Below are 11,719 nucleotides of genomic sequence, written 5' to 3' on the forward strand. Positions count from 1 at the left end.
GTCCAGTTTGGGGGTTCTCCGACGGAAGATCCCAACATGCACATTAGAGATTTCATCGAGATCTGCAACACTTTCAAATTTAATAATGTTTCTGAAGATGCTGTTAAGTTGAGGATTTTCCCATTCTCTTTGAGGGATAAAGCTAAATGCTGGTTGCATTCTCTACCAGCAGGTTCTATCACTACTTGGGAAGATCTTGCTAAGAAGTTTCTTAATAAATTCTTCCATATGGAAAAGACAGCTGTAATCAGGAACGCTCTTACTCAATTTGCGCAGCAATCGGGAGAATCTTTATGTGGAGCTTGGGAGCGTTATAAGGAGATGCTTAGGAAGTGTCCTCATCATGGGATGCCTGACTGGATGATTATCAATTGCTTTTATAATGGTTTTGGAGCACAGTCTAGACCCATGCTCGATGCAGCATCAGGTGGAGCCTTATGGGCTAAGAGCTACGTTGAAGCTTATGAGTTGATTGAATTGATAGCTGCTAATGAATACCAGAACCCAACTCAGAGGCTACCTCAAGGCAAGGTAGCAGGAATTCTGGAGGTGGATGCAGCTACTGCTATAACTGCTCAGCTTAAGGCTTTAACGATGAAGGTGGATTCTTTCGCTAATTATGGAGTTAATTAGATCACAAGTGTTTGTGAGCTTTGTGCAGGTGCGCATGAAACTGAGCAGTGTGCTATTTTTAATGAATCAGCTCAGTTTGTAAGCAACTTTCAGAGGTCGCAACAACCAGTTCCAGCCACTTATCATCCCAACAACCGCAATCATCCTAACTTCAGATGGGGTAAAAATCAGAATGTGGTGCAACAGCCTTATCAGTAGTATACAGCAAAGCAATTAAACCCTCCTGGTTTTCAACAACCGTAATATGCACCAAGACAATAAATCCAACTTCAACAACTACCGCATGGAAGTACAAGTCAATCTAATGAATAGTCTGAACTGGAGGAGTTGAGGCTCATGAGCAAGAGCCAAGCGGTTTCTATCAAGAATCTGGAGAATCAAATTGGTTGATTGCCAATGCTTTGTTGAATCGACAACCTAGTACACTCCCTAGTGACACAGAAGTTCCAGGAAAGAGGGAAGCAAAAGAGCAGGTTAAGGCAATTACATTGAGGTCTGGGAAGGTTGCGAACCCCAAAAAATGTCAAGTTCCAGAATCTGAAGTTGTGGCTGAAGAAGAGGTACTGAAGGATGCCGAGGTGGAACCAAGGAAGAAAACTTTGGAACACACTCCTCCTGAGGGTAATACAGGGGAGAAACAGATCTATCCTCCACCTCCTTTTCCTACGAGGCTATAGAAGCAAAAGTTTGATAAGCAATTTGCTAAGTTTCTAAAGGTGTTCAAGAAACTTCATATCAACATACCTTTTGCTGAAACTTTTGAACAGATGTCTAGCTATGTGAAGTTTACGAAAGGTATTCTCTCTCGGAAAGTGAAGCTCGATGACTTAGAGACTGTTGCTCTTAAGGAGGAATGTAGTGCTGTGCTACAACAGAAGTGCCTCTGAAGCTTAAAGATCCAGGAAGCTTCACTATTCCTTGCACCATCAGAAACTTGTCGTTCGACAAGTGTTTATGTGATTTGGGAGATAACATCAATCTGATGCCTTTCTCTATCTTCCAGAAGTTGGGTTTACCTGATCCAAAGCCAACATATATGTCCTTGCAGTTGGCCGATCGTTCTATTACATATCCATGAGGCATTGCGGAGGTTGTCTTGGTCAAGATTGACAAACTCATCTTTCCTGCTGACTTTGTAATTCTTGATTTTGAGGAGGATAAAAAGATTCCCACAAACTTGGGAAGACCAATCTTGGCTACTGGCTGAACCTTGATTGATATTCAGAAGGGTGAGCTCACTATGCGATTACTGGATCAGGATGTGACCTTTAATGTTTTCAATGCCATGAAATTCCCTCCTAATAAAGAGGAGTGCTTAAAAGTGGAATTGGTTGATTATATGGTTACTTCAGAACTTGATCAAATACTAAGGTCTGATGCCTTAGAGAAAGCCTTGATGGGGATGCAAATAGTGAAGATAACGAATATGATGAACAGTTACAGTATTTGAATGCTTCTCCTTATAAGCAAAGGCTGGATATGCCTTTTGAATCTCTTGGATTTTCAGAACTCAAAAATGCTGAGAGTCGTCTCAAGCCATATATTAAGGAAGCTCCTACACTCGAGCTTAAACCCCTTGCCTGAACACTTGAGGTATGCGTTTTAGGTGATGCATCTACTTTGCCTAATATTATTACATCTGACCTTTCAGGTAGTGATGAGGAAAATCTCTTGAGAATTTTGAGAGAGTTCAAATCGGAAATTGGATGGACTATAACAGACATCAAGGGAATCAGCCCTTCTTATTGCATGCATAAAATTCTGCTAGAGGAAAGAAGTAAGCCAGCTGTTGAGCAAGAGAGGAGGTTAAATCCTATCATGAAGGAGGTCATGAAGAAGGAAATTCTCAAGTGGCTAGATGCAGGGATCATCTTTTTCCTTCAGAAGAGTTTCTTTTGGGTTATGTGGTGCACCTGCCATATTTCAGAGATGCATGATGGCCATCTTTTCTGACATGATTGGTCAGAATATGGAGGTGTTCATGGATGATTTTTCAGTGTTCGGGGATTCTTTCGAAAAGTGCTTGCAAAATCTTGGCACAGTTCTTAAAAGGTGTGTTGAGACCAATCTGGTTCTCAACTGGGAGAAATGTCACTTTATGGTGCAACAGGGCATCACCCTTGGGCACAAGGTCTCTAGTAAAGGTCTTGAGGTGGTCAAATCCAAGGTGGGGATCATTGAAAACCATCCTGCACCAATTGCTGTTAAGGGAATCCGCAGTTTTCTTGGTCAAGCGGGTTCTATCGGTGATTCGTCAAGGATTTCTCTAAAATCTCTAAACCATTGTGCAATCTATTAGAGAAAGATGTCCCTTTCAAGTTTGATGATGAGCGTCTAGCTGCTTTTGAGAGCTTAAAGAAGAGCTTGATCACGACACCTGTCATAACTGCACCGGATTGGAATGAGCCTTTTGAAATGATGTGCGATGCGAGTGACTATGTAGTTGGAGCGGTTCTTGGGCAAAGGAAGAACAATATATTTCATGTGGTCTACAATGCTAGTAAGACCCTCAATGGTGCTCAACTGAACTAAACCACTATTAAGAAGGAACTCTTAGCCATTGTCTACGGTTTTGAGAAGTTTCAATCTTATTTGCTTGGGACGAAGGTGATAGTTTTCACTAATCACACTGCGATTCGCTATCTCATCTCGAAAAAGGACTCGAAGCCTAGATTGATTCGATGGGTTCTTTTACTTTAGGAGTTTGAGTTGGAGATCAAGGATAGAAAAGGTACTGAGAATCAAGTTGCTGATCATCTCTCTCATTTAGAAGATCCAAGTACAATTTCACATGACAAGACATTGATGAATGAGTCTTTTCCCAATGAGCAGTTGTTTGGGGTGCAAGAAGAAGAATCGTGGTTCGCAGATATTGTGAACCACCTTGTGAGCAACATTATGCCCCCAGACTTAACTTATGCTCAAAGGAAGAAGTTTCTTCACGAGGTGAAGTGGTACATGTGGGATAAGCCATTTTTATTTCGGCAATGAGCTGAGAAAATCATCAGAAGATGTATTCCGTACATCGAGACGGATCTTGCGAGACTGCCATTCAACTGTTTATGGACGCCACTATGATGGAGAAAAGACAATAACTTGTACCCTTCAAGCAGGATTCTTCTGGCCTACATTGTTTAAGGATGTGCATCAGTTTGTTTTGAAGTGTGACCGCTGCCAGCAGGTTAGGAATATGTCAAAGAAGGATGAGATTCATCTTAATATGCTTCTCGAGGTTGAGGTCTTCGATGTTTGGGGAACTGACTTCATGGGGCCATTTGTCTCATCTTGCAATAATCAATATATCTTGTTGGAGGTCGATTATGTGTCGAAATGGGTGGAAGTTAAAGCTTTGCCGATAAATGATGCGAAGGTAGTGCTCAATTTTCTTCACAAGCAGATATTCACAAGATTCGAAACTCCAGGAGTCATAATCAGTGACGAGGGATCGCATTTCTACAATCGCAAGTTGACTGCTATGATGCAGAGATATAATGTGAATAATCGCATTGGTACAGTCTACCATCCTCAGACTAATGGTCAAGTTGAGGTGTCTAACAGAGAGATCAAACGTATTCTGGAGACAGTTGTATGTCCATCGATAAAGTATTGGAAGTTGGATGAAGCTGTTTGGGCATATCGAACAACATTCAAGACTCCGCTAGGCATGTCACTGTTTCAATTGGTTTATGGTAAATGATGTCATTTTCTTGTGGAGCAAGAGCATAAGGCATATTGGGATTTGAAGAAACTGAACCTTGATCTGACTGCAGCTGGTAAGAAAAGGATGCTTCAATTGAATGAACTCGACGAGTTCCGAATTCAAGCGTATGAGAACAATAAAATGTATAAGGATAAAGTCAAGAGGTGGCACGATAGGGGTCTAGTGCTCAAATCATTTGTGCCGGGGCAACAAGTTCTTTTGTTCAACTCTCGTCTCTATCTTTTTCCTGGAAAGTTGAAGTCGAGATGGTCATGGCCGTTTGTTGTCAAAACTGTGTTTCCACATGGAGCGGTGGAGATTTTTGAGAATGATCCAGGCCAAGTATTCAAGATAATGGACAACATTTGAAGCATTAATATGGAGATACGGCAAACCGTGAGGTGGTTAGTGCCATTTTATTGTCAACTTGATCTCGAAATTCTACGTCAAGCTAACGATATAAATCAAATGCTTTTTAGGAAGCAACCCAAGCTTAATGTATATTAGTAGGAATGAAAAGAAGATAGAAGGAAGAAAACTAGAAAAAACACAAAAAAAAAATCAGAAAATCAGAAAAATAGGGCATTTTTGTCAAGAGCATGGCGCGCCCGCCCTGGGAAGCGTGGCGGCCGCGCTGAAACAACAGAAACACGGCGCGCCCGCGCTCCCATGCGGGGCGGCGGCGCTGGTACCCTGGAAAAAAATAGAAAAACAAAAATCAGAAAAAAAAAGAGGTACAAAAAGCAGTTTATCCCCTTTTCCAACCCCGAATTTCAACCCTAATTTTCCCATAATCCCACTACTTCCACTAACCTACAATCACTAGCCCATAACCCTAATCTAATTCTACTTCTCTATATATACATACACCTACATACATCCATCTCCACCTTTTATTCTTCCAAACCCTAAATCTCCCTACACACCTATCCTGTCTCACTTAATCTCTTCCAATGGCACCAAAGAGAGCCCGCACTCAAGTGAGCAGAAGCACTAACCCCGTTTCTACCGATACTTCGAGTGTTGGGGGTACGAGGCTTTGATTTGTTATTCCTGAGGTTGAAGCGGAGTACACAAGATTGTTGTCTATGAAGATAGCGAAGGAGAGGGGTTTTCTACCTTCGGCTAAGGATGGTAAGCTTCTCGAGATGATCTTGGAGATGGGATGGGTTTCATTTTGTGAGACACCCGAGGCGGTGCCTATAAGTATCATTCGCGAGTTCTATGCGAACGCAAAAGCTGATAAGAATGGGTATTCAATGGTGCGTGGGTTGACAGTGGACTATAACCGGGAGGTTATTTCGCCGGGTTATCAACTAACCTGAGAGACAGCCAACTGAGGAGGAGTGGGTTAATAAGACAGGGGAGGACTTTGATTTGGATTTGATTGTGGCTACGCTGTGTATCCCGAAGACATAATGGAAGTTCAAGAGGGGATCGAACGAGTATCTCAATTTCCCTGCTTCATACATGAACAGGTTTGCTCGTGCTTGGAATACTTTTATTTGTGCGAATATCATGCCTTCTTCTCATGGGATTGATGTGACTGTGGATCGTGCGAAGTTGTTATGGGGGATTTTGCAGGGAGATTATATGGAGATCGGTTCTGTTATTCATCAGGGTATTTTGAGGTTTTTACGTGGAGGTACTACGGGGTCCATCCCTTATGCCTCGATTTTGACCAAGCTTTGTGTTACAGTAGGTGTTCATTAGCCTGCACACGAGCAGCTTCAGTTACCGAGCGCCCTCATCGACAGTTCTACGATCTTGAGCATGCATGAGTGGTTTGGTGGGAAGGCTGACGAGAAAGGATATGGGTACACCTATAATCATTTGTCGGGTGGCCAGCCAGCCGATCAGGCTTATGCTGGTGGTTCGACTCAGGCACACATAGTAGCGTGGAGAAATTAGATTGGTGATGCTAGTTCTTCACAGTAGCAGTAGCCGTAGGAGACAGAGGATAGTGCTTGTTTAGGCTTGACGTAGTATAGGCATTTGACAAGACGGATAGATGCGATATATGACGTCCAGAGCAAGTTTGCACAGGATCTTACTCACGTATTGGGTACAGCTTTTCGAGCCACGGGGGCTGACATACAGTGGCCAATTTTTGGAAAGGATTCTGTGTATCCGCCTCCTGACACGTCACCTGGGGAGGGTGATGATGATTCTTTTTCCGAGTAGTTATGCCTTGATTCCTTTCTATTACCTTCACTAAGAACACTGAAATTTTTAAGTTTGGGGGTTATAGTTGAGGAATATTTGTGTGTGAGTCCATATAGATGCATATTTATGATAGTTTGGTTCATATAGTTTGCATATTTGTCATGTAATTATTTGTTTTTGTTTTTGTTTTGAGTTTTCGTTATCATGTTAGTATGTTGCATATAGTTGCATTAACATTATATCATGATCCCTTAGTTTGCTTTTTCGATTAATTTGTGATGTTGATTCGAGTGTAGTGATCTCGTATAGAGGAATGTAAAGTCCTAATGAGTTGATTTGCATGCTAGAAACAAGAAAATTTCCACTAAGTCTTATAGGTTTCTTGAGTGCTAGATCATGATCATGACTTGTTTGTTTGTCAAGGTTTGATCACTTGTTTATGTCTAGAATTTATGTTATTCTCTTAGTGACGAAATAACATGGATTTTTAAAATTGGAGAAAAAATATTGGATATCAATGCTAGTTGTGGCTAGGCGTCAAATGACTAGTATCCGACTCATATTTATATGAGTAGTCTAGGGTTGAATGAGATGGAGCGAAACACACTCATTCAGAAAAAAAAGAAAAAAAAGAGAGAAAAAGAAAAAAATATATGTGTTATGCATAATTGATCACGAGTGGGCTCTTTAATACTCGAGTTATTAAGTTCTAGGGGACTTTGTGCCTAGTGACCTAAGGCTTTTATAGTCTGGGATCCGCTAACCTAACGCTGGCTACATGGGTATTATTGCATAAGTCTTTTGTGGACCTCGCTCATCGCACGATTAAATAAACATGATTGTGTTTTTATGTGTTATCAATAAAAGCATGAATTCTTGTATAACTCTGATAAAAATTGAAGTGTTGTTAGTCATTATGTGTTTATCGTTTATTATGTTTATAACCTTGTGATTGTCTTGATGAGAGGTGAGTTATGATTATTGATCTAGTTTCGAGAGTATATATCTGTTAAGAAATTGCACACACGCACGTTTCTGGCTTGTGAGTTGATTTTTGGGATTTGATTGAACTTTGTGCGAATAATTGCATTCTTTGATATGTTACTTATTGATTGGTTTAGTTATTCTGAGGGGAGCATTGCATTCATGTTAGTGGCATTCATACATATTCGTTTTATTCTTTGAGTCTGTTTATGCTTAAGTTCAAGCATTGATTCAAGTTTGGGGTGTGATAAATGGCATTTATATCCACTTAGAACGCTTCGTAAAGGCTCAAATTGGTGTTTTGTACTCAAGTTATTTGTGTTTTTGATGTATTTTGTAGTGTTTTGCATTTCATAGTATATTTGGAAGACGGACTAGATTTTAGATTATTTTTATGCTAAAAGGGTGTTAGGATGGAGCCTTGGTCGATTGCGCACAAGAAACCAGCACGAGAAAGTCAAGGAAATAAGCAAAATCAGTTTTTCGAAAAGCTCGGAGCGGCCGCGTTACTCTTAGGAGCGGCCACGCCCGTTTGGCAGAAACCCAGGACGGCCGCGCTGGATTTGAGGGAAGCCATGCCAGGTCTTTTTCTCAGAATCCTGTTTCTACTTGATTTTGAGCGTTTGAAAGCCCAGGTCATCCAGAAGCATATATATATAAATAAAAAGACGTTATTCATATATAAGACCAAGGAGATAGCAGTAAGAAGACCTAATAGCACAATACAACGAGGGAGAAGAAGATCTTGTTTTTACTTGTGATTCTTTGCTTAAGTTGTTCTCTTGGATGCTTGGTTTCTTTGTTGGTTGAACCTAATACTCTTGTTAATGTACTTTGTTATTATTATTATTCAGTTATTCCAGACCTAGTTTATCTTAGTTTATTACCATGCTTTCAATGGAACCCATGGTGATGATGAGTTCAGTTATGAACTGATCATTATCGTGGGGTTCTAACAGATTTACTTATGGATTTCTATAGTTAATTTGTTTCAATATCTTGGTGTGTGGTGATTGATTGACATCCTAGTATTGGTTGTGCTTATTCGTCATATGTGCGTCGCGAACATATAAAATAGCGTGTTAATCTCTATTGAAGCGAAAGTGAATATAGAGATTCAGAACTTGCCATGCTAGCATAGGTTCATGTATTTATTATGCATGATTCATAGGTAATTTTAACCATTTTACTTGCCTTATATAATCACGATAGATAACTTGTTCATTAAACCTTTACGTTATCGAATTCTATAGACATGTAGGGTCTCAATATAATTGGTGTCTATTCATCTTCTATCTCTTTTGTGGATGTCTGGTAGTAGGGTATTCGTACAACGAAAGTTGGCGTTTACTAGTTTTGTGTTATCTGATTAGTTGTCATCACAATTGAATGCTAAGGTTAAGAACAACTGTTAGGTCCCGAAGTATCGTAAAAGGGGGGTTGAATACGATACTCAATAAAATAAAAAAATTCTTTCGAATCTTTCGTGGTTATATAATTTAGTGCTCGGTTAGTGGTTTCGTGTTCTTGAAGTGAATAGTACTGTTTGGAACATTAAAACGAGGAACACAAGATATTCGGGAAAATATATATTCATTTATAAATCCGCAAAGGGTGTTGCTACACTCCGGTAAATAAATTAACCGACTACAATCTAAGAACAACAAAGTTCCTAGCTACGACAAAGATCAACAAATTAAATCCTATACGATGATCTAACTTTTGTTTGTCTAAGGATTTAATTACTGGGTAACATTTATAATGCCCCTAAGAATACACACAAGTTAAATCGGGCATTATAACGTTACTCCGGTGAGAACATTAACGGATATGAATTTGCTTGAGCTTCTTTGTATTTTCTTTTCTGCTGTCTTATCACCTCTCGTTTTTTCCGGAGAAGAAGATAAAAAAACTCAGAACATTCACTTTGATTTGTTGCTGTAGTGTAGGCTTTATATTCAAAAATGAATTACGTGGTCATTTGTTTACCACATAAATCAAGTGAATAAAATCAATCAATTTTGTTGCTAAGAGTTACTTATGACCTTGGAAGCTTAGGAGATTTTTCCTTATTCATTTTCAGCATAACAAGTTACTTAATACCTCATTTACCAAGGAGAGGAGTTTTCCCTTAAAAATTTCCTTGCATGAGTTACTTGCTACCATAACCTCCCTGTAGGAGTTACTTGCGACCTCCTTTACCAAGGAGAGGAGTTTTTCCTTAAAAAATATCCTTGTAAGAGTTACTTGCTACCATAACCTCCCTGTAGGAGTTACTTGCGACCTCCTTTACCAAGGAGAGGAGTTTTGCCTTGAAAAAAATCTCCTTGCAAGAGTTACTTGCTATCATAACCTCCCTGTAGGAGTTACTTGCGACCTCCTTTACCAAGGAGAGGAGTTTTGCCTTCAAAAAATCTCCTTGCAAGAGTTACTTGCGACCAAGGTAGCTAGGAGGAGTTACTTGCGACCCTTCTCCCTAGTAGAGTGTTTTTGCCTTAGAAAAATTCCTGATTTGCAAGTTACTTGCGACCAAGGGGTGCATACATGCACTTAGAATTTTATTTCTACTCATGTTTCTTCTTTGAGACTCGTACCAAGTCAAGATCAGTTCCTGTACTAAAATATTGAACTGTATATCCAAGATATTGCTTCTGATATCCAATACACTGATCAGGGAGACTCCTACTACAAGGTAGTGATCACTTTGACTTAGTTTCCGCAGATCGCTTTAACCCTTAAACTGTCCCGTCTTCAAGTCTTCTCTCCAAGTCTTCGTATAAACCATATAACCTTCATCTTCATATACAAATTCTCACTTAACAATCTTCCTATTGATAATACTCAGATTCCTTTCACAAATCACTGACGCCTAGTGCAACTGGTCTGGTTCACAGACGACTACCTTCGATTCAGGTCTTCGTATTATATCCTTGATTACGTTGTTAAGCTTGCAACAACTTCATCGCTTCAGACACTGACTGTTAATAAAAATATATACCTTCACTAGAATCCTTCTAATACTTAGACAACTTCTACATTGCTACTACAATCTTGAATGCTTTATTTACTGTTCTTCACTGATGCTTGAACATATAAATGAACTCCTTTTAGTGAGTATAACTCAAAGACTGCAGTTGTCTTCTTTAACATCTTTCTATATCATGTCTTTAATTCTTCAGATTCCTACGCTTCATACACTGTCTATCTTCAATCAATGCCAATGCACTGAAATCTTCTGGTGACACTTATACACTGAATCTTCAACATTTCTAAAATCCTGAAAGTCTTTAACCTTCATTCTTCACTGAGGTATGAACATATTAATGAACTTATTTCAGTGACCTGTAAACAGACTTCAAGCTTTCTTTTAATCTTTTGATTCTTTGTACTTTTCTTGTCTTCATTTCTTCTGATTTCTTGTGTAGACGTAGTATTATTTACCTATCATGTTCCAGTGTTGTTCTCATGTTGAGTTATCACGTAACTGTTCATATAACTACGCATTCTCACCAACAATCCCCCCCTATTTGATTGTTAAACCTAACAAACAAATTAAATAGAGAGGATAACTCAACTAACAACTTGAAAAAGTAAAGTACCAGGACTTGTAAATAATGCTACTGGTTTTCTGGATCAAATGTTGCATTTCCAGATTTCTTATGTAACTGAAATGAAAGATGCTTGTCCTGTTGGGAACCACGGACTTAGGGCGTTACTACGTTTTACGATAAAGATTACGAAAAGAAAATCACCTTGTTAACAGTTGATTCCACGCTCTTCTATTGTATTCCCAAATTCCCTTGAGCGAAGTGTGGCCTCCGTCTTCTCAAGTTATCCTCCCTTCTTGCTCCTTGGTGGCTACAATAGGTTTTCACCCACTCCCAAGCAAGAAGAGAATAAGAATATATATACGCTACAATAGGGACCATGGATAATTAGGTTGGGCCTTATAATTACATCTTGAGCCTAGCCCAATGTAATTAAATATTAATTCAATCCACTAAAGAATTAATATTTGCACTACCTTTCCTAATACCGCAATTTAAATAATTAATTCGGTTCCAATATTATTTGCTTATTAAATTCCCCATGTTTAAAATATCACATGTCCATTAATTAAATAAATTACTGATAATTTATTTAATTAATATCTTTTATCCTTAATCATCCACTCAACCTTTATTTAATTATGCCAGAATAAATTCCACCTGCAAGGTTTCTCATAAATAAATCTTT

General features: G+C 39.2%; 1 non-coding gene across 1 annotated transcript; it reads right to left on the reverse strand.

Moving 5' to 3' along the window:
- Positions 1-243: 243 nt before the first annotated feature.
- LOC141694729 (small nucleolar RNA R71) lies at positions 244-350 on the reverse strand. The gene has a single exon (XR_012564013.1). It is a non-coding gene; the product is annotated as a small nucleolar RNA R71 (small nucleolar RNA).
- Between the last annotated feature and the right edge of the window lie 11,369 nt (positions 351-11,719).

Source organism: Apium graveolens, chromosome 10, assembly GCF_009905375.1.
Source record: "Apium graveolens cultivar Ventura chromosome 10, ASM990537v1, whole genome shotgun sequence".
In the NCBI taxonomy this organism is placed as follows: domain Eukaryota; kingdom Viridiplantae; phylum Streptophyta; class Magnoliopsida; order Apiales; family Apiaceae; genus Apium; species Apium graveolens.